We start from the raw sequence: 24,379 nt of genomic DNA, 5'->3' as shown, positions 1-24,379 counted from the left end.
AGCCACGCTGCAGATGGTGGGCATGCAAAGCATTGGGAGCATGCCCAAGCCGACGGTGGTGACTGGGTGATCCCCCGAGTCGAAGGTCAGGTTGGCCTTGGGCGCCGCCCAACCCGGGGGAGCTCCCTGCCGCGCGGAAGCAGCGCCGATCTGGCGGAGGAACGGCTTGGTGCGACGGCCCGAGGGCGGCGCTTGCGAGCCGCCGAGGTGGGCCGCGAGGGTGAGGGGCGCCGGTGCCGCGAAGCGCGCAGCGAACAGGTTGCACAGCTCCTCCCAAAATGCCACCGTAGATCCTGGGAGGTTGAGCAGCTAGGCGCGCGGTGCACCAGCGAGGGCCATGGGAAGCCAGTTGGCCATGACCTTGTCGTCGCCCCCAGCCTTCAGGACGGCCTCTTCACTACAAAAAAATACACTTCCGTGATGATACGTGTTTGTCACAGTAGGTCACGTTTTCTGTCATGCATGTACATCCATGACAATTTTATGACAAAATCAAGATAGTCATACCTGTGCTGTCGTAGAAGTGTTCCATGACATTACCAAAATTATCATCACGGAAGTGTCCACTTCCATGACGATAAATCGTGCGTCACAGAAGTGCTTTCATCAAGGGTGACAGACACGTGGCATCCACCGTAACGGAATGTCGTTAAGCTATCGGGTCCGGTTTTGGATTCGATAACCCGTTAACAGCCCCGACCAATGGGGATTTTCCACGTGTAAAATCATCATTGGCTGGAGGGAACACGTGTCGGCTCGCCGTTGGGACAGATGTCATCCACTCATTGGACCCAAAGCGCCAATGATACGTCGACACGTGGCACGGCCCAATAGAGGCCCATTCCTGTGAAAAGGCCGGCCCGTTTGACTTGGTCAAAAGGTGGCGGGCCGGCGCACGGCAAGCCTGTTAACGGCATGTTCGCATATAGACCATTTGCAGCCTGCTAACCCAGGACCCGTTTACGGCCTATCCGAATTAGGCCCAGTAGCGTCATATGGGCCGTCTAATATAATTCCAGCCCGTTTTAACTTCCGGCCCATGTATGGCCCATGACGTCTTTCGGCCCATACGAGGCCCTTAGTAACCCTCGCCCCATTAACGGCCCGTGGTAAAACTGGCCCGTAATGAATAGTGTATCACTTTATACCCGTTAACGGCCCATTATACCGTTGGGCCATTTCCAGCCCATGTTATCTTTCGGCTTCTCAGGGCCGATTTATTCTTGGGCTCATTTCCAGCATTCATTTACTTTCGGCCCGTTACTGTCATTTTCTGCTTGTGGGCAAAATTCAGCCCGTGGTTACAGTCGGCCCGTTTGTGGCCCGTTAATACGTTGGGCCGTTTTCATAGTGTCATCAAATACGATCGATTAACGACGGCCCGTTATGGTCGGCCCGTTATGGTCAGCCCATGAACGGACAATTACAACTCTAGCCCATTTAGAGCCATAATGTGGTCTGTTATTGGCCCATGTTTGGCCAACCGATCGTACAGCCCGTAGAAGGCCCATTGATGATACAGCCCGTAGAAGGCCCATTGTTTCTATGGCCCTTAGAAGCCCCATTGTTTCTACGGCTCATAGGAGGCCCATGTTAACTACAGTAAATATGTAGCCCATGGTTAATGTGGCCTAGTTTTGAAAAATAGGCTATTGCGGCCACTAGCAAACCGTGGAAAAAGAACTGCACTGACTACAAGAAAACAAATAAACAATACAATAAGGAAATAAATAGGTAAGCAACTTACGCTAGGCTATCACGGCTATTACACATATTACATCCACTGGGCATCAAAGTTCGCCACGAGTGCAAATATAGGGAACGAAGCAGCATATAAACGCCGCAGCAAACCAAGTCCAGAACTGAAACCACTTCAGAAGAGCTCAAGGAACAATATCCTGGGTACCCATAATGCTGGCAAGATGCTTAGAAAGCTTATTAACTTTCTCTTGTTTGGCGCTTAAAACCTCCAGCACTTGATGTTGCACCAGAAAGTATGCATCTGAATTCTGTAGGGACTTCCTCAGTCCTTCGGCTTCCTGTCGCATAACATATGATCGATGTCTTTCAACTTAAAGTTGAGACTCAAGAAGCCGAACTGATTCAGGCAGCGAGTTCGAAGAGCTGGTGCCAGCAGTAGTAGCTAGTAACTCGAACACTACATCAAGACAGGACTTTGGGGTTGTCTCAGTGTCTTCAATATAGTTTTTATCAGCTTTCTTGGAGACCAACAGGGATGTCTCACTATCTTGAACCTTGTCTGCATTACTTCCTGTACCATTGCATAACGAGGTACTCTTCTCCAATATTTTATCCGCATTCTAAAAGAGAAACAAACAAACACATCAAAGGTTTACAATGTAGTATATGAAACTCATTTTGGTAAACCAATTCAGTAGTAAGGTGGACAGGATAACAGCATGAAACAAACATATATCTATGTAGTATGGTCACTATATGGCCTATATCATTCTAGTTTATGTTGCCAAATCAAGATAGATACAGTTCGAATCATATCTATTTATGACAAAGCAGCATAGACAAAATATAAGTGTGGGAAACTACACAACAATAACAAAACTTGTAAGGTGCATGGCATGAGAATATAACTGTTTATTCAATTGAAACTGAAATCAACATAGAGCAAGTTACAACAGCAAACACGTTAAAGAAACAGGTTTAAAACATACCTATTGCGCCATTGGAGTTTCAATTGCATCCTTCAAATTTGAAATTAGTTGGTATGGGTAAATACAGTGATGCAAGAGTAAAGTAGTATGAACCATAGCTACGGAACCTGACCTGAGAACAATTCTTCTTCCGCTTTAAGCATTGACTTGGGGTTCGGAGTGGTGGTCCTCGTGCTTTGGGCACTGCAGTTGCCTTACTAACTGCTCGTGTTTGGGTGCTCTGTGGTGGAGACGGTGCTGCGTCAACGGGAACTGGGTTACTTTCTGCTGGGGTTGAGGTTAGAAGGGGTGTAGCTGGTTCTCTGTCCAACTGGGTAGGGGTACAATCTGCACGAGTCTGGGTTATGTGTGGTGGGGCTGGTTCTTGGGCAAGTACAACCGTGGTTCTATCTCCATCGATAGGTAGCACGATCTTTTCTGAAGACCGTGTTTTTACTCCCACAGATACTGCCATCACCCCCTGCAATTGAAATGGCTGATAAACAAGAAAAGTAATTGAATGTACAGACATTGTAAGATAGACAGGTGCAATGGATAGTAGGGAAGAAAACAGGGCATGAAATAATTCACAATTATGTTGTCTAACCAAACAGAATAGCAGGACATAATTTCACATATATGATGGCTAATTAAACAGGATAGCATGACACAATTTCACATGTATGATGGCTAACTAAACATGATAGAATGACATACTTCAAAATATGATGACTATGTAAACAGGATGACATGATATAACTATACGATGTGTCTATTAAACTGGTTGGCATGCCATAAATCACAAACATGCCGTCGATGGAAACATGATGGCATGATATAATTCACGGATAGAATGACATAATTCAAAATATGATGACTATGTGAACAGGATGAGATGATATAACTATATTATGTCTTTAGAAAATGGGTTGGCATGCCATAATTCAGATACATGCTGTCTATGTAAACATCCTGGCATGATATAATTCAAATATATGAGTTATATACTAAGGAAGTGAGCAGAGGGCAATCGCATATATGATGTGTCAACTAAGGAGATGGCATTCAATATCATGTATATGATGTAAAAACTAAGCATTGCAATACAACATATGCATGATATGAGTAATATAACCCTGCCAAGTTTCAGCATACACCTCAGGGGGATAATAGGACTGGTCATCTGCCTCTGAATCCTCCTCTGAAGTGCTATCTGTAATCAGCAAGATATCTGCTTCACCAGGTAGCATTGTCTGCTCTGAAGACCTTGTTTTCACTCCAGATTTCTCCATCACCAATTGAAATGGCTAATGCACGGGAAGAGCAGTTGAATATACAAACATTGTCGACAAAATCAATGAGAAATACAAAAAAAAAGGACGGCATGATATAATTCACATATATGACGTTTGGCTAAACAGCATGGCATTGCATAATTCACATATATAATGCCTTGCAACAAGATAGCATTGCATAATTCACATACATAATGTCTTGCAACAAGATGGCATTGCATAATTCACATATATGGTAATTAGACACTAAACATGTGGCATTCACACAAAGCATGTCTAAACTAAGCAAATGACATAGCAATGCAAGATACCATACGCACGATATGACCATCATAACCCTGCCAAGTTAGAGCATGCACCTCGGGGGGGGGGGGGAATAGGACTGGTCATCTGTCTCTGAATCCTCCTCTGAGGAGCTATCTGTAACTAGCCAGGCATGTGCTTCGTCAGATAGCATTGTCTGCTCTGAAGACCTGTTTCCACTCCAGATTTTTCCATGACCGTGCCTAATGGATGATGCACAGGAAGAGTAATTGAATGTACTAAAATTGTTGACAAATTTAACACGTTATAAAAAATGATGTCATGATAGAATTCACATATAAGATGACTGGCTAACCAGGGTGGCATTGCAAAATTCACATATATCATGCCTGGCTAAACAAGATGGCATTGCATGATTCACATATATGATAAAGAAACTAAACATATGGCATTGACACAAAGCATGTCTAAACAAAGTAGATGACACCTTTGATGTATACAGTAAGAAATGCAAGGCACCATATGCATGATATTACCAACATCAGCATGCCAAGTTAGAGCGAAGACCTCATGGGGTAAATAGGAGTGGTCTTTTTCTTCCGAATCCCCCTCAGAATAGTTATCTTCCTCTTGATTACGATCCGAAATGGGTGGAGGGGGTGCTACCTTTGCGCCCACCATGGAGCGACTTCTGCATGAAATTTTATTGCCACGCAAGGCTCGTCTCTTTTGCTCTACATGTTAAGTTCCATTGTGTACAATAACTGACATGCATAGGAATAAAACATAGTGAGTTTAAGTAAGGAGTGCATGAACAAATCCAGAGTGATGGTAGCAAACTGTGGATAGACCCAAAACAAATGATAGCAGGTAGATAATAGCTTTAGTTAAAAAATACAGATAATGGCTCCTTTAATGTTTGTTTGCACCCAACATGAAACTCATAGTAGACACCCGAGATTAACCAGATAGTAGATAGATAGTACTGATTGCTGCCCCAATATGTACCCCACAACCATTTAAAAACTCAAGTTTCAGCATAAGTTTGGACCTGAGTCGGAGTCTAATAGGTGAACACGATGATAAAGTAGCATGTCATAATATTAAGCGATGCATAACGTAAGCAGACACAGAAGAGTGCGACCTCTCTTGCGGACCCGTGTAGTCCTCAAGGTCATCTGCTCAGTTGATGATGGTAATGCTATTGTCGTGGCTGCCGGCGGCGAGGAAGAAGATCTGAGGCGGCGAAAGACAGTGTGGAGAGCGGATCCCTGTTGTGGTGAACTCTTCCATCGTTGGAGCAGCTGAGCTGGGGTGGAGCACAGCACCGCAGGAGCAGGACAAACCACACAAGGTTTTCTTTGACACATATCCGTAACAGAAGTAATTGTGTAAGGGCTTGTTTGAATTTGAGGATTCTAACAATTCAGGGATAGGAAATAGACAGTAATAGGATAGGAGTGCATGTGCAAAACAGAGAATTTAAAAACACCGGATTTCTGCCAATCTGGGTGTTTGGTTCACAAGAATTGGAAGATCACAGGATGGAAAGAAGCATGGTGAGATTAAGTCAAACCACAAGAAGTGTACAACCTCTTTGGCGAAGCCATGTCGATCTCAACGTGATTGGGTTGGCCGTTGAGGATGCTCCGGCTGACTTGGCTGTCGGAGGAGGGGAAGAAGATATTAGGCGTCTGGAGATGGAGCCTGAGGTACTGCTCCGCTGTGATGGAGGGTTTCGTCGTTGGAGCAGCTCCGGTGAATTGTACGACGCCGAGGCTGAAGCAGGACAAGAGAGACAATGTTAACCTGAGTGGAATTCTAATAGCATCTCCAATAGATGACGTAAAATACATAACCACAAAGTGCTAGATGTATACATCAGCCGCTCATCTCTGAACTTAACTGTCGAAACTGAATTTAACTGTCGAAACTGAACTTAACTGTCGAAACTGAATTTTGCTGTGGAAACTGAATTTTACTGTCGAAACTGAACGCACTAGAGGTGAGGCTACAAGTCAGTCGACTGACTTTTTCATCTCTGGTCAGTCGATTTTGCAGCTGTTGGATACGAAATCAAGGGCCTGCAGTTCATCTTCAACCTCCACCCCCTGAGCCGCCAGCCACCTCCGGCTAAACAGCCGCCCCCTCGCCTCCCGCGGCCGGCGGTGCGCCACCCCGCCTGCCCCGAAAACACTCCTCACCGCCGGTCCGCCACCGCCCCGGCCATCCCTGTAGCCCCCCACCGTGCCGAGCTTTTTCTTCGCTGATCCCCACGCCACCGCCCCACCACCGCCGGCGACCACCGCCCCCACCCTGAACCCTAAGATTGATAGTGGGGTACCTCTCCGGTGAGCCCCCCTCCCCGATGCGGCTGGTTCTTCCTTAACTCTGGCGAGCCCCCCCACCCCCTGAAAATCGACTGACCCAAAAGTCGATTCAGTCAACTGAAGTGTAGCTAAATCGGAGCAGCATCACAAGCAAGAGCAAGAGCGAGAGCAGCAGCGCGAGCAAGAGCAGACCAGGCAGGGGACCGAGAGCAAGAGCAGAGCAGCAGCGCGAGCGAGAGCTAAAGCAGCAGCTCCTACTGATGTGGACGTCGCCGCCGAGGGAGCGACACCGTGGAGGAAGTGGCCGGCGATGCCGCCGTGGATGGAGCCGCGCCGTGTCGGCTTGGGACCGAGCGCCGGCAGCACCGTGAGATCGAATCAAGAAAGAAAATGCGGCGATTAGTGTACAACCTCTTTGGTGGCGCCGATTAGGCCGCAGCTTCATCCGAGGAAACGGTGATGATGATGCTCTTCCGATGGTACAGGTGAAGACGGCGGTGTGGGAATGGAGGTGGCGCGAAAGACGAGGGGAACATCGGGGTAGCTCCTTGGAGGTGGAGGACGGGGTGGCTGAACCGGCGGGACAACCAGATTGACGACGGATCCTCATCCGGTACGGTGGATGAGGGACGTCAAGGTGTTGCTATGGACGATGTCGTCGCGGAAGAGGCTCCAGCTAGGTGGCGGACGGAGGAGGGTGTGGGGCTTCACGGGTTTTGCCGGCCTCGGTGTACGAATGGGTGGGCGGATGGGATGGGAGTGGGGAACCATGGCTTAGGGACGCGCTTGTCCGAAATGTGGGGTAAGTTACGAAAGTACCTCCACCGATTTGAGGCGGTTCTTTCGGTTCAGGGGTATCACGGGCATTTCACATGTCGGGATTTCACGGGAGGTGGGAGTTTTCGCGCGCGTTGTAATTTTGGAATAGCAAGGCGCGGGTTGAGATGGAGGGAGTTGTCGGAGCGCAATGAGACAAAGATATATCTTAAATATTTTGGGCTAACAACGTGCGGGTCGAAGAGGCGGGAGTTTCGCAGCACGATAGACAGAGACGCTAGCTTGAAATTTCGGCATAACAAGGCGCGGCTTGAAATTTCGGGAGAACAGGCTTAACGTGTACCAAAAAAAGACCATTTAGACTAGTATGATATACTACGTACAATGTGTTTAACATGCACAACACACACACAGACACCATTTAGACTAGTAAGGTACACGTGCATTGCACGCATGAGATTTGGCAACCAAATTATGAATAAATACCACATTATAGGATGTAAGCTTTGAGTCATATATGCATGATGTAGATGTTCATTTAATTCTTATAGTTCATTTCATTCAAAATCATCTAGTTTTTATAAGAAAGCTAATCTATTTTAAGATTCATGGAATTGTGCATTGTAAGGCATAAAGTAAAAACAAATCATCTAGAAAAACATTTGGGCAATTCTGACACGGAATATTCTAGAACAAAGAAGAACTGCTTGTGTTTTGAGGTTTGTGCATTATGCTTAAGTTCAACCATAGAGTCTTCTAGATTGTACATGTGGCAAAATCTGGTGCAATCTAGATGATATCCAACGGCCAGTAGTGCTCAAATTTGCCAGCTCTGCACCATCGGATTGGCCTCATCCAACGACCATCTTTGAAAGTTAAAGTTATCCGCACACTATATAAAAATATAAAATATAATATATATAGGGGTATAGATATAGATATGTGATGCGAAAGCCACCCATCATCTCCAATTAGTATAGTGTGTCCATGCACGGATGCAATGTGGCCAAACAATGTCTGCCATCGGTATCTCAAATTCAAACCAATCTGACCTTGTTCAATGTGTATACATTGCAACATGCTCATTTCCAAACCACACCGCGCAGATCTCCGTTATATTCATGCATGCATGGGTTTCAAACGTCATGATCTCTTATTCAAATATTTGAATTCCACTTTACATTGATTATGACCTCACCTAGTCTTTTACACCCACACATTGGTCTTCTCTTTATAATTGTACCACTAACTTTCTCTCGTGCATGCATGCACACAAACTACCAGTCGGCATTATCCATCGCACACATGCAATCTTTTTCTTCAGGTCGGTCTCCCATGAAGGAACACACACACACATCCCCCTCTCCATCATATCGGGCATTCTTTATCTCTCACGTGCATGGGCAACGATCGATGTTCCTCTATGTGTGTGTGTGTATAGCTAGGTCTTTCATAGTTTTCCACATAAACCGATCAATCTATATATCTAGTGAGGTCTCACCCTCTTTCCCATGTCCACATCGATCAATCTATACCTCTCTATATAGGATTACATATATAGCTAATACACCCACATTAATTATATATCCAGCACCCCCCTCTCATCATCCATGCCTCCCGCTTCATCTCTCAGACGCGCACGCAATGGCGAAGACAGGGGCAGCAAGAGCCCTGCCCCCTCCCCTAACATTACTATATATCGAGGCTAATAAGAATGCGATCATTAGACAGTTGCTGGTGAAAATGGTTTAAGTTGATGAATTGGCCCTCCTCGTAAAGGATTAGCAATGCTTGGCCCCCTAGCTCATGGGACATTTTTCATGGCTCCGCCACTGCGCGCAACAGCGCACGTTCTTGCCCCCTCTCTCTAAATATCAATCTCGCAGTTGTGCACTCCATCATAGTCTCCCTCCACTCGGCCCCTCGCACCATCTTCTAGCCCCCCACCGGATTTTGCCACATGTACCATCTAGCAGACTCCATGGTTGAACTTAAGCATAATGCACAAATCTCAAAACAACAGTGGTTCTCCTTTGTTCTATAATCTTCCGTATCATAACTGCCAAAACTTTTTTTCTAGTTGAATTGCCATTATTTGTTTTTACTTTATGCTTTACAACGCACAATTCCATGAATCATAAAATAGATTAAGGGCTTCTTTGATTCAAAGGATTCTCAAAGGAATTTTGGAGGATTCTAATCCTTAGGAATTTTTCCTATCTTGTTTGTTTGATTCATAGGATTGTAAACCATAGGAATTTTTCCATATGATTCATTTGCACTAGATTTCATAGGAAACATCCCATCCACTCAAACCTCTTTGAAAGAATTCTGCGTTTTTTCTATGCACAATCAATCACTCATACCATCCTGTAGGATTCAAGACGACATTCCACTCTAATCCCATGTTCTTCCTATTCCCGCGTTTTGGAAATCCTACGAATCAAAGAGGCCCTAGGTTTTTTTTATAAAAACTAATTGATTTTGAATGAGATGAACTATAAGAATTAAACGAAGGTCTACATCAGGCATATATGACTCAGAGCTTACATGCTACAGTGTGGTATTTATTCGTAATTTGGTTGCAAAATTTGACGCGTGTAATGCACGTGTACCTTACTAGTACTTCGAGTATGTGCAAAACACAATGGCACGCTACAGTGTCTCTCTTACAGTTCATGAAGCCATGTGGCACATGTGGAGGCGTTGTCGCGACATCCTTGTGTGGATTGATCATAGTGACATGCTGCTGGTTCCAGAAGGATGTAGTCGTCCTCCCTGAGCCGCACTGGCGGTACATGCACAAAGCGAAGGTGTGCACACATGCCACGCGCGCACTCATTCCCTCGCACGCACACGCGGGTACACAGGAGGATGCAATTTTGTACCAAGATCCACCCCATGTGATAATTTGACGCGCGTAAAGTCCTTCACTTCCTTGATGGTCAATTAATACAGCGCATGCAAATTGAGTGGACGTGAGGGCGGAAGAAAGACATTACTACTCCACTGCGCGCATGCGAGTAGTTAAATCATGGGTTGCTAGTAGTACTTCCATTGGTCTCCTTCGTATTTTGTGCCAATTTTTGATAGTAACATAATATTTACGCATCTGAGCAGTGTAGTCTACTTGAAGTTTATGTTCCACTAAACTCATCGGGAGCTGTTTCGGGCCTCGAAACCAAAAACCATCAATTAATCTTTACCTTGTTCCCATCACATTTGAAAGTACTAGTGCTACAATTAAGTGCAAGCCTGCTCACACCTACCAGTACGTACCAAACCTGAACGTGTTCCCACTATGCAGGTTTTAGTACTAGTGCTAGTACTTAGGTTATAAAAAGGGGAACTACCTAACCGAAAATTATTCTACCTTCCTCCTCATAAGTCCTCCTTCTTCGTCCGTCCTTGCCAAGGCCGGTATGCAGAGCTCTAGGTCAAGAACTACTCGTAACAAGGGAGCGGCAACCAAGGCTATGGAAAAAAAAGAGGGCTCGCCGCCACGCAGAGACCTCGAAAGATCTCTCACGGGCAGGCGATGGCTCCCAGGAGCGCCCTAGACACGGAGGCGAACATGCCGAGCTGGCAGCGCTGGAGTCGTTATCCCCCGACGGCATGCCCGATCAGCTCAATAAGCACCTCAATAAGCAAAAGGAGTTCATCCACGGCTTGGTGGAGCTACTGAAGGAGAGCCTCGACGACATGCCCGCTGAGCTCAATGAGCAGGGGGAGTTGACCGCGGCTTGGTGATGCTACTGAAGAAGAGCATTGCCTCGGAGAAGAAGGCGACCGGTGAAATCCTGCAACTTCAGGAGCAGAAGGCGAAGCTCTTCCACGAGCTCGACCTGCTGAAGGAGGAGAACGCCGGCTGGATGAAGCTGCATGAGAATAGTAGTTCCTTAATGAAGATGTTGCAGGCCCTCGTCATGGAACAGAAGGAGGAGTTGGCGAAGCTCCGCATCGAGCACCCGGCTGCTGTCAAGGTACGTAATGCGGCCGTGGAATAGATGATGAAGGCTCGCGTCGAGAAATCCCGCGTCATGGACACAATGATGAAGATGGCGGAGGAGACGCGCAAGGAGATGGAGGCCGTGGAGGCGATGAAGAAGCAGTTACGACTCCGCGGCCAGCAACCCTTCATGTAGTGAGAGTAGCGCCCCAGACTTGTGTGTGTGTCTTCCTTCTTTTTTTGGGGTGATAACCCTCCTTCTTCTTTTGCTCCTGTATTTCTTATTTTGCTTCGGGTGTTTCACCGCACGTGTCATCTTCTCTGCGAGGCATGAGTAGAACAATGCTAAAAATGAGATGACTAGCAAATTAGATCATTCTTTATCGCCAATAGAACAATGCCTCTTGCTAGTAATATATAATAAGAGTAAAGAGTAGAGGATATGGCACTGGGCTGCCGTGTTTCGTGCTCCTCCGTCATACTCCAGTGGAAAACTTGAGTATACCGCACGGTTCTTTGCTCCTCGTCAGGTCATCGGCACATTTATACGAAAAGTCAAATCACAAGGCCCCGCCTTCCAGCAGTAATGAGCCGTCAAATCACAAAGGCCCTCGCCTCTCGCGAAAAGGACCAAGCTAGACTGCCCCGCCCTCTAGCCTTTTAAGAAATGTATATATTTGTACAGTAGCAGTATCGATGGATTGCGCCATGGAGCGAAACTATGCATATACTATATGACACTACCCACTATGAAGGTACTAGTAACATAGACTGGTAACTGGTCTATGTTACTCTCCACTATGACGAGCCAAAGTCGAGGCGCGGATACCAACGAGGGCCTGGTTGTGTCTATACTTGGACAACTCACCCGACTGCATGCGCACCAGGCAGACGAAGCTCGTGTTGTGTTGGTGCCATGTGCGGCCCGCACATTAACCAAAACCTCGCGCCTCCATCTTAGCCTCTGCGTTTAAAATATCTCAATCTCAAGGCCAAGGAGCAACGTGAAACCTATGATAGAGCCAATCGGATGGTTGAGAACACTACAATTCGTAGCTACAGATGCATGTGTGAGAGAGGATGAGTGCGTGCGTGCACCTCTTCTCAGAGTACAACTATCTGTTGGTTGCATCGGCCTAGGGAGCAGTGATGGTGCATGCGAGAAGTCCCGAGAGATAGGTGTAATGCGTCTGAAAAAAAGACTAGTCTATAGCTCGCCACGAGGCTATTCCTGTCGAATGCCAAGCGTAAGATATGTATTCGATGGTGCCGGTTTTTGCACGTACACAGCAGAAGAAAAAGAACTAGTACCATGGCATATGCTACACCACGGCCGAGAAAACGTGCCAACGTTACGCCATCCGGGAATAGTGCTGCACTTCGAAACTAGAACCGTCAATAAATTTTGAGCGCGTCTCATCACATTCAAAATTACTACTACTACCACGCTATATTTAATTGCAAACCTGTTCACACCGATCACAACCTAAATGGTTCCCCACTTAGGAGCGTATTAGTAGTACTCGGTTATAAATACTACTATGCTAAGATGACTGCACATTCCTCCTCAACTCCTCATCCACAAAAAACAATCAAGTCAATCAAGCCATAGCCAGCGTGAGTTCTGGGTCGAGAGATTTCCACCAGGGAGAGGTGAGCATGGAAGAGGAAGCACGAGAGATGTCCCGCCTCACCGCGAAAGCAGCCGACATGTCCAGCCGCGAAGCAGTAGCAGCAGAGAGGTCCCGCCGCGCCGCCGAAGCAGCACGGAGGTCCCGCCGCGCCGTCGATGTAGCAGACTGGTCCGGCGACGCCGCGGAAGCAGCACAGATGTCCCGCCGCGCCGCCGAAGCAGCGGGGAGGTCCTGCCGCGCCGCGGCGGCCTAGGAAAATTTCTCGCGGGCAGGCGAGGACTCTTACAATTGCATGAATGCGATAGTCCATAGCCAGATGGATCAGATCTCCGGCTGGGCGAGGATGCAGGACGAGGCTACCGGCATCATCCGACAACTGGGGAAGGGCAATGCGAAGCTCCGGGGCGAGCACGACCTGCTGAGGGAGAAGATCGCCGGAAGGGCGAAGCAGGAGGAGGAGACCGCTGCCGTGTTGCAGAGGACGGGCATCATCATCAAGAAACTTATGGACGAGAATGCCATGCTCCGCATCAAGCGCAACAGGCTGGTGGAGGAATCCATGGATGCTGCCAAGAAGCGTATTAAGGACATGAAACTGATGAAAGAGATCATCGCCCGCCGTGAGAACTCATCTCCGCGACTTGCAGCGCATAAAGAAAGTAGAGATCAGCGAGCCAGATCGTTGTATGCGCCTTCCTTCTTCTTTTGCCTTTGTGTATTTCGGGCGTAGCCGCATGTGGCTTTTTAAATTATCTTCCTAATTTTGTAAGACAATTATTATCCACTCTCATCTTCCTTATATATATTCATCAGTCTTGCTATAAGTCGTAGTAGATGCTATATAGGTCCGTCGGATCTTACATCAAGATCCATGCAAAATTTTCTTTTCAGATTTTCTTTTTGCTCTCTTAAATCTCAGTCGAGTGAGACATTGCCACACCATTAAAAAAAGGCTCGGGCACCATTAATGGAGACCTTGGGAGAGAGGTGGACGGCAGATGGAGGTCAAAGGGCTCTCCTCCCAATAAGCACGCGCAGGGGTCTGATCGCACGCCTCCCATAATCAAATAGCTACCCTGCACGACGCCTCCTAGCTAAAAAAAGGGGACGCGTGGCGGCACGTAAATGGTAAATAGAATGCCCATGGTTTCAATAATACTTGTGTTTCCGATTGTAACGTGACATCACTTGTTCCAAAATGACTTTGTTGATTGTTAATGTGTGCGCCTTCGCAAATCGGACAGCAAAATTACCACAGCATGTTGGTGCCATGTCATGGCACCAAGCCAAGTTTCATGATTTTCATGCGTGTTTCGGATTTACAGGAATTAAAAAACCAAGTTTCTCAATGTTTCCAGCCGAGCCATGATGCCCAGATGTTTGAATTTCATTCCCAAATCTGGCATGGGACCTAGAAATTTACCCGAGGACACACATGTGATTTTTCAATCAGCTTTGGTGCACTGGAGCATGTGCTTGTATTTAAAATTTGAATTATGCACACAAAGGTGACACGTTCCCTCTCAGAACCACCAGCATTCTTGAGAGAAGCTCCGGTTTGCAAGAAACTTATACAAAAACTTGTTCCTATTCTGCAATTTTTTTTACCACATCATGGTAGTACCATGACATGACACCATGCCAAGTTTCATGATTTTCAGGCGTGTTTTGGATTTACAAGAATTTTAAAGCCAAGCTTCTCAATGTTCTCGGCCGAACCATGATGCCCAGATGTTTGAATTTCATTCCCATTTCTTGAATGGGACCTAGAAATTCACCCGAGGACACACATGTGATTTTTCAGTCAACTTTGGTGCACGGGAGCATGTGCTTGTAGTTCAAATTTGAATTATGCACATTAAATGACCAGAAACTCAATTAATGTATAAAACAGGCCAAACGAACACGGAATAATTCCAAAATTTAACAGGGCACTCATATAGTTCTATGTTGCCTCTGTAAAGAAAATCTGGCGGGAGGCAGCATATATTGTTTCGCACACAAAGGTATAAAGAAATAAAGAAATAAAGAAATTAGCCCTATTTAATTCTTGGGTTCTTATTATTTATGCCACTAGTTGTGTATCACTACTCAGTTTTTCCATTAGAAGTTACAACTACTAAAAAAATGCCATCGATCCGTGAGATGCATGCTCAAAAATGCAATTAGATATCTAAAAAATGCCATCATTAAGTTAGATGTTTGCTCAGAAATGCCATTAGACATTGTTATTTTCACGTCAAACCCCATTGACCATGTTACATGACAAAAATAAGCCGATTCTCACAATGATAAGTTAATGGTGTCCAGCACAACACACCCCTCAAATAAAACTAAGCACCCTGGAATTCTTTGACAAAACTAAGCACCCTGAAATTCTTTGACAACTAAACTGCTAGCTATATGATGTTGGCCATATATATTGTACGTATATAATGTCAAGAAGCGAGTGGTAGTACTATACCAACTAAAAGATGAAATGTACGAAATATAACGAGAAGAAACATAACATAGTTCTGCTGGGGGCTCAGCACAACACACCCCTCAAATAAAACTAAGCACACCAGAAATTAAAATAACAACTAATCCGGTAGACACAGCATTAGAACCACCATGAGCAACGACACTGCCACCTTACTCGGAGTCCTCCTCCACGTCCTCGAGTTCGTCCTTGTCCCTCTTCCTCTTGGGCGATACTTCTTTGCTTGAACCGCACACTTGGCTCTTGCTCTTCATCCAACCCTTGTAGATATTGAAACAAAGTTAGCCATCCATTGCAGCATAGTGGATATGGTCTATATCTAGTACATTCCACTGCCATGCATGACGATGAAACGTGTACGGAGGTTTCTCTAGTTTACCGTACGAAGGATGAACGATGGCTCCTGCCAGGGTCAGCATTGAAGGCTGATCAAGGGAGGCCACCAGCCCTTCCTTCTGGAGGTTGAAGGGGTCGCCTACAACGAGGCCTATCCGACCCAGGATTTCCTTGTCATTCCTAAAGTATACAGTAACGAATTTGACTCCGCCGCCCTTGAGGAAGTTCTTAAATTCCTCGCACTCAACGTCGCCATGGCATATGTGGTAGACCAAGCATAAGTCATGCACGCAAACCTGGATCACGGCGGGCTTCTTCTTCTCTGCCTACTTTAGTTTCTTCTCGCTTCCCAGGACTGTGGTGTACTCAACATCTAGCCCAGCGACCACTCATCATTTGAGTTTTTGAACATGCATTTGAAGCGAGCAAGGCATTCTTTCACCGTTGCGGAAGAACGGGTGTAGATGACATCGAACTCATCGCCAGTGATGGTTCTAACCTTGTACTCACCACCGATCATGGAGATTTGGGACGCCATGGATTTGGGAGGAGGGTTAGGATTAGTGCAACTGCCGTAATGTGAAAGGACGGGATGACTAGGAGGGGTTTATCGATTGTAAAAATGTCGACTGGGGGGCGCATGCGAATGGTAGGGTAGTGGCTTACCTGGTGGATAAATGGATTCATGCACAGCACTATGGGGGCCCAATTAGATGTCATGTCTACTCGACGCCCAATTAAATGGCTTTCGATGTCATGTCAAGCATCGGGAAAATTACAGGTGATACGAAGCTTTCCATTCTCCCATGATACGGGCTTTTGAGAGCCCTTGGATCTGAGATCGAACGGTTGCATGGCGTGATTCTAGACCTATGGGTGAATAACCTATCCTGGAGGGTTATTCTGCAAATTTTTAGCAACTTAGCATGCGACCGTTCGATCTCAGATCCAAGGGCTGCCAGCAGCCCGTATCATGGTCGCGCCTACCACGACCGTCGCCTCGCTCGCATGGTCGCGCCCTTGGAGATTTAACACGGTGCGTTAGGCTATCTCATGTTGGCATGTCATACATAGTCATCACTTAGTCACTCATACAACAAGGTTAGCTATAAGGTTGGCTATAAGAGTATTTCTGTTTACTTCTTTCTATCTCTTTCTTCATAGTATTTATTGCATTTGCCAAGGAGTGACCTCTTCCAATGAAATGGTGCTTAGATGAGGTGCTATGGGCATTAAATGGCTTAGCAACTCAAGTCCCCAATGCATAGGTGCTTAGTTTTTGTTGCTAAGTTTGCTTCATCTAGGTACACGCGCTTAGCACCGTTTCTTCCCGGGGTCACCAAACTAGTCTCTCTCTTCTTAATTAACTTGCCACATCAGACTTTATGCCTATGTGGAAGGCTTAGCACCTGTAGGATCAAGTACAATAGTGGGCTATAAGCCCGCTTTACATGGCATTTTTGCATATGTGGGGGAAAGAGGCAAGGAAAATGTGGAGGAGTGGGCTCTCAAGCAAGAGGCAGCCTCTACATGGTGGAGCATCAGGAGAGGCACCTGTATGGAAGTTGTCAGGAATCGGCAGACTCAAGCCGGTCGTAGCGCCGCAGTTAAAATGATAATGGCAAGTCAAATCACCGGGCCCCACCTGTCCAGCAGTAACTCACTGTCAAATCACACATCCCTACGTTTGCAGCAGCCTACTCCCTCCTATTCTCGCGTCTCTGCCGAACCAACGAGGCGGAACTGCCCCGCCTACCACGCGGGAAAAGCCCCGCCCTCGACATCTAAATAGTACAGTATACTAATTTTGTATCCATGGATTGCGCCATGGAGCAAAGCCTCAAGAAAACAGCGGTACACATGTATGGAGTATACAACACGCCCGTCGTGTTCGCGTCGCACCCCAGACGATCGGTCGGTCGGGCACGCCGCTCTCCGAATGGAACGCGCGTCATATTGCATTTGCACACACATGTGGGACCGCAATTGAGAACCGACCATAGGCACACTCCCTGGCCCCGCAAGTCGGCTGAGTTAATAGAAGCACATACTCCACCTTGGTATGTGGACGATCCCAGCAAGACACGAAAGATCAGTTCGTCCATGCATGTGATCAGACTCCAGCAGACACGCCTGGATTGGCTATTGTCTACATATCGTGCAGGCTTGAGTTGTACAGGGCTGTAGTTCTGGTGAGAAATCTAAAAGAAGGTTTCTTGTCATCTCGCAAAATTAGGTATGTGCTTCGGATCACTGCGAGGGTTAAACAGCGACAACTGAGTTGGGCTACTCATTGGGGGCACATGCACGAAGACTACTCGGCTGCCATCTTGGTCAAGCTGGCTATGTTAATTAGGACATCTATCGACGGACCCCTTTTCTATGAGTTTATCTTTAATTTGAGCTTTGATCCTCGTCTAGTTTGTCCGTCGAGATTCATCTTGTCTCCTTTGGGCAGTGAGGTTATGATTTCTTGTCATGTGGCATTTTTTCGTGTTATATGTCATAATCCGGTGCTTCAGATCAAAATGACGACAACTGTGCCTCCGGGGCACGTGCATGAAGAATTCTCGACAGTCATTGCCGAGGTCAAGCCGGCTCCGGCCGGTAGACAAAAGAAAACTAGTACTCCACTATATAGGCAGGAGCCTCCGCGCTTGCTTGCTAGTGTTGCTCTCTTCACACTGTCTCGTCCTCTCCAGATCTAAACACGACAGCGGTGGCCACACACTCTCTCTCTCTACTAACCGCTGGTCATAGATCCAGCCTGATCCTCTCCGCAGGGGAAGGTGAGAAGGTGCAATGTTCACGCGGTCGTCCTCGGCGACGGCTCTTACCCACTGCCGGCGCGTCTCGATCAGCGTGCCTTGCCGTTCTCTCCCAAGCATCGCTGGTGAGGGAGGGCCTCCTACCCCTTCTTCCTCGCTGCCGTAGTGTGGGCAGATCCGGCCTCCCGCCGCCCACCTAGCGACATCCCGGCGATGCTCAGGTATAACTTCCTTTGAAACCGGCCTTGCTCTACTTCCCGAGCTCCTGACGTTGCTGCATTTGTATCTTTTCCTATTTCTCAGGCCCCCTCGTGTAGATAGGATGGATCGGCTGTTCGAAAACCACCTAAATTTTTACTGTTAAGAGGTAAAACTAGTTCATGCACTCGAATCTAGTAGTACTTGGTTCAAACAAGGAAGAAAGGGGGTGGGGGTGGTGGAAGATTTGTTACCTGAATCTAGGACTTGCTCGAAAGAGGAAATAATGGGGGCGAAAAGTAGTAGAGACTGGCTATCCAACTGGTCTCTAGGTCTAATAGGGAAATAAAGGGAACGCAGTACAAACTCAATATAAACCCGATCTATTGGTTGAAAAAGGAAAGAAAGTGGGGACTGGGGGACAAGTCAACAGAGTATGTCCAGCACTAGATTTGCTAGCCTCACATAGTATAAGGTGGCTATATACCGAATAAAAATGGGACCAACCCAGATATCCTCTTCTGATGTTTGTTGCCCCGAGTCGCTCTTATGTAATGCCACTGGGAAAATGTAGCAGTCGCACTGTTAAAAGTAAGGACACGTTAAACCAATGTTGTTTTCAATGTAATGCCTCCAGTAATATGAATCAATGGCACTTTTTTTCATGTCCTGCTAAATTTCCCATTAAGATAAGTTGCTTCTTTTCGTTAGAGATGCAACTGTCCTAGTCCGCCTACTCTCCAGGAGCTTCACGACCAACCTTGATGTTGCTCAATTTTATTGCAACTAATGAAAAAGCTCTGTGGGTTTTCGTTTTCTGATGGAAATGGAACCGGGGATGGTGCCCTTTTCTTAATAAAAGAAGTAGAAGAAGCTGCTAGCTCATGGGACATTGCTTCATTTAGGTGAAATGCACCAAAAGGTCCCATGAATTGAATCATCCATGTTGGTGACTGGTGTCATCCCTTCTATGATGGCGTTCACTGCAGATATGGTTCCCATCACGAGGTATAATCCTTTTTGGTCTGACCGTTTGCCAAAGATCTTGCATGTTGATCCTGCTCTTGTGCTACTGTTTTGGCACTATGATAAAGCAGTAATGTTATTATTTTGCACCTTAATCTAGTGGCACTATTAATTTGAGGCAATGTTTTGGCACCGCTAGTGCCACTGTTTTTTTATATATCGAAAGAGGGGGTTCCCTCCGATTTCATTAGAGAAACCCAACCATGGAGAACCATTATCCGACAACATCTTAGTGTAAACGGGTAGTTATGCAACTACTACTAGAACGGACTGAGTACTAGAAGGAGACAAGTTCGCCACATAAGCTAGGCAGGTAGGGGGAAGCAGCACCAGCTCGACCAAGTTTGGATTACAACCAAAATGCTACCATAGAAACATCAGGGGGAAGATAGGGGCTGAAAGAGCCAGCTTCAGCATCCCAGTCTAAGCACCCCCGACCTTCATCCTTGTGACACACGGTACACCTCATTTGCCACCTGCTCGAACCTAGTGTCACTGATAAAATGAAGTAATAATACAGTTAAAATAGAGCGATTGTCCTCTCTATCATTTCATTTCCAATGTAGATAAAGAAAGTGCTTCTCTTTGTTAATGTATGTTTCATCAACTAGTCCCATTGTTAATGTTTAGGCGTTTCTGCAAACTGGGGTGCTTAATTTTAGTTGATCTGCACAAAAATAGAGATTTGAATATCTCAAGGCCCCTGCTTGTACTACCGCTGTACATTGATGTTCATCACTGGCAGAAGGTGTATCGGGGAGACTTGGGTCGATTTCCAGTATGATGTAATATTTTCTTCTATTTATTAGTGTATGTTTCATCAACTAGTACCACTATAATCTAATCACGCCTTTTCATTATCTGTGCAAACAGGGTTATTCAGCTGCATTTTGGTGGAACTGCACAAATGTACGGATGGAACCGACATATATGCAGAGTGCGAGGTGCCAAGTAAAAATTACCGACACCAACCCTGCTCCATCTAAGGATTGGCATCCACCACCGTCAGTGGGATGTGTGGTGCTCACTGTGGACGGATCTTTCTCGGCAGCAAATCCTCTAACCAAATACTAGTAGCTTAGACTTAAAAAACACTAGTAGCTTATATTGGCAGTTTTCTAGGGGTCTACTCTTTTTTGAAAGAAGAACCAATCTATTTTTCTTTATTTGTACACAGTGTCACAACTTTGACCCAAAGGTCTAGAGCTATTTTAGGGTGATTGGCGTAGTACTCGGAGACTGATTGTAAGAATGATTTTTATTAGTTGTCACACTGATTGTAAGCATGAGCAGATGGAAGATTAGGTTAGTGCGAAGCTTACCTTAAACCCTACCGACGCCGTTGAAACGAGGCGAGCGTCGAGGGAACCGTGGAGAACGGCAGGGAAGCAACGTCGCGCCATCCGGCCTCCTCTTGCTGTGGGAGAACGAATACTCCTGTGGCTCCGGCTAGCTCTGCACCCTCACAAATGGCACACCGTACTTGATCAATTCGTTATCCTCTGGGTGCTCGACCTTCGACCTGTACGCCCACCACCTCTGCCTGACTTTCACCTCGGGCGAATCTGTCTGCTCCATCGCCCAGAGGAGATACTCGATGAACTTGAAGGACTGCGGCGTGACTGCCGCCGAGGAGTACATCGCCGCCCTCATCGTCGTCGTCTCGTTCTTTCGCATACATTGACACATGGCCCTCACCATCCTTGAAATATCCCAATCATTGTCAAACCATGTAAGATCTCCTTCAACCTGGCTAACTTTGCCTGGTCGTCGCCGGCGATCTGCCTGATTCGCTGCTGCATCCCCTCCATAGATGTCCTTCTGAGTGGTCCGGTGCTAGCTTTGGAAGATAGGAGGAGAGACGGTGGTCTTGCAATAGAGAAGAGGGAGAGGCGAGACAGTGGTTTTGGAATGGAGATGACGGAGAGGAGAGGTTCCCCTGCCTTTCGGTCGCTGACAGGTGGGCCGCACGCTTGGTGGGACCCATGTGTCTGTGTCTCAATGGCGGGATGGGCTACGTCAGGGGATCCTCGTCCGAGGAGAGAGGAGGTGGTTTTGCAATGGAGAAGAGAGAGAGGCGAGATGGTGGTTTTGGAATGGAGATGATGGAGAGGAGAGGAGGTGTATTTGCAATGGAGAAGAGGGAGAGGAGCGTGCGGCAGCAATTTAGGATTGGACGAGAGGGCCGGCGCACTGTGACTGGATCAAAATCAAAATCAATTTACCCTTCAATTAAGAAAGCGACCCCACATTAACTAGTCTCCCTTTTATTCTGGGTCATAATTGACCATGATTTTTGCAAATAAAATATATGTTATACATTACAAAAATAATATAATTTGAAAGTACATTCAGATACGAACCAAACGATACAATTTTTGGTGACATGCATTCACATTTTGCTTGTCAAATACAGTACGTGGTCAAACTTTGACCCAAATTGCGCAAAACAAAAAAAGATTTCCAAGACCAGCGCCGCTCTTCCGCTCTTCTCCTCTTAAACCACCGCCACTCCTCTCCTGTTCCAATCTAAATCCAGCGCCGCTCCTCTCCTCTTCCATTTCCAAACCACCGCCCCTCCTCTCCTGTTCCAATCCAAAACCAGCGTCGCTCCTCTCCCGTTCTAAACCAAAACCAGCGCTGCTCCTCTCCTCTTCCATTCAAAAACCACCGCAGGCGAGTGAAGGTCCTTCGGAGAAGTAGATTGATGGAGGAGTACAATCGATACGTGAGGATTGCAGACGGCGACCCTCTGAAGCTAGCTAGATTGTTGGAGATATAGTCTTGGTTTGACAACAAAGAATAACTAGCAGCGACGGCGACATCCATGGCCAAATATCTGCAACAGAGCGAAAAGGCGGCGATACTCCCAAAGGGAGTCGCGTGGGAGAACATAGAGCTGCTCCTCTGGGCCATGGAGCAAACAGATTCACCGAATCCGATCGTGAGGGAGCGGTGTGGGAGTATCGATCCCAGATGGAGCATCCACCAGAGATTGAAGGATCGAGCATCTACAGGGTGCCGTTTGTGAGGGTGTCGTGCCAGAGCGAGCCGGTGGAGTCTTCGTCGACCGAACCCAACTGCAAGAGGAGGAAAACAGTTGGCCCGACGACACTTCCCCGCCATCCTCTCCCTCGCCGTTCACATCGTTTCACGGGGCGGCTGTCTGCCGCCGAGGAATAGGAAGGATCCCCCCCGGACCAATAGTCGGGCAGGTTGTGAATTATCAGTAGGAGCTTAGGGTTGTTAGTATTTGCAGGTTGTGAATTGTGTTTTCTGTTGTGTATTTTGAGAGTACTTTCAGATATGAATGTCTTTTGAATTTCAGATTTGCAGTATTGAGCATATGAAGTATTTTATGAATTCTAGAGATCTATTTTTAGCACTTAAAAAAATGTAGTTTCATAGGAGTATAAAAGTGCAGACAATGTGATTCTCAGAGAAGAAACTGCAAGTTTCAGTTTCAGATAAGAAACTCCAAGTTCAGTTTTAGATAAGAAACTGCAACTTTCAGAGGCAGAGCATTTATATTAACACGACCTTTTCAAACAGTGTTAACATCATGCTGGAAGTTTTATTCATGGTCGAAACTGGAACTACCAGCCAGTTAACATCATGCTGATCAACATTCATGCATAGCACATCTTCATATGATGAACAGTAAAAAAGATATGCTATTTTCAAAATGCCCACACAATGTCGAGTGTGCGAAAAACAGAGAAAACGCGGGACGTATTTTGGCAAGTGTAGGACGTGGTGTGTAGATGAAAATTGGGACCCACATGTCAATAAAGGCAGAGGCAAAAAATTTGGAGATATTTTCTCTGCACAGGTGGAATCGAACCCGGGCGGAACAGCTGTCGGGTAGTGTCACTCGGCCACTGGGCTAGTTCAGTTGTTTCGTTACTAATAAGGCACTTCTTGAGGTGGTCGGATCTCCTCCTGCGCCTTTGTGCGCTTGCCGCGACGCCGCTGTCTGCCGTTGTGAACATGCTGAACAAACGAGAGGAATCTGGAGAGGACTGTACATGGAGAGGCAGACAATCGGGACCCACTAGGTCTATGGCCGTACGCAAGCAAGTGCCTCATCGAAAAAATACTTCCTCCTAGTGCTATACTGACGTTGGGGCCCACGGGTTTGTCAAGATAGTTATATTTTTTAGGTGCTTCAACATAGTTACTATAGGAGATAAATTCACAACGAAGCCGGGGAGCTGGCAGGTATCATTTATTATCATTGGGGCAGCAAGTATCAGCTGGGTTTTGGGCTGCCCCGTCTAGGCTTTCTTTTTTAACATGCGCAGCCCACGACCTCGGATGGGAGGTCCATATGGCTGTTTGTATTTTCTTGAGGGCCGTCATGTATCGACCGGCCTATGGACCTCCCATCCAAGGTTTTATTCACTACTGGAATCAGCTAATTTGCCATCTGCCAGATCTTTGCCGTCTGCTAGCTGACGGCAAAGAAGCTCTTTGCCATCAGCTACACATAAACAGACGGCAAAGAAAAGGCTGACGGGAAAGAAGCTCTTTGCCATCTGCCAGGTCTTTGCCGTCTGCCAGCGGACGGCAAAGAGTGTGGTGGCCCCCACCCCCCGCTCGTTTGAAAAAATCCTAACGGCCCACCTCTTTGCCGTCCGCTAGCGGACGG

This window comes from Triticum aestivum, chromosome 7D (genome assembly GCF_018294505.1).
Source record: "Triticum aestivum cultivar Chinese Spring chromosome 7D, IWGSC CS RefSeq v2.1, whole genome shotgun sequence".
Taxonomy (NCBI): domain Eukaryota; kingdom Viridiplantae; phylum Streptophyta; class Magnoliopsida; order Poales; family Poaceae; genus Triticum; species Triticum aestivum.
The sequence above is the reverse complement of the archived record's forward strand: the minus strand, read 5'-3'. Positions refer to the sequence as shown.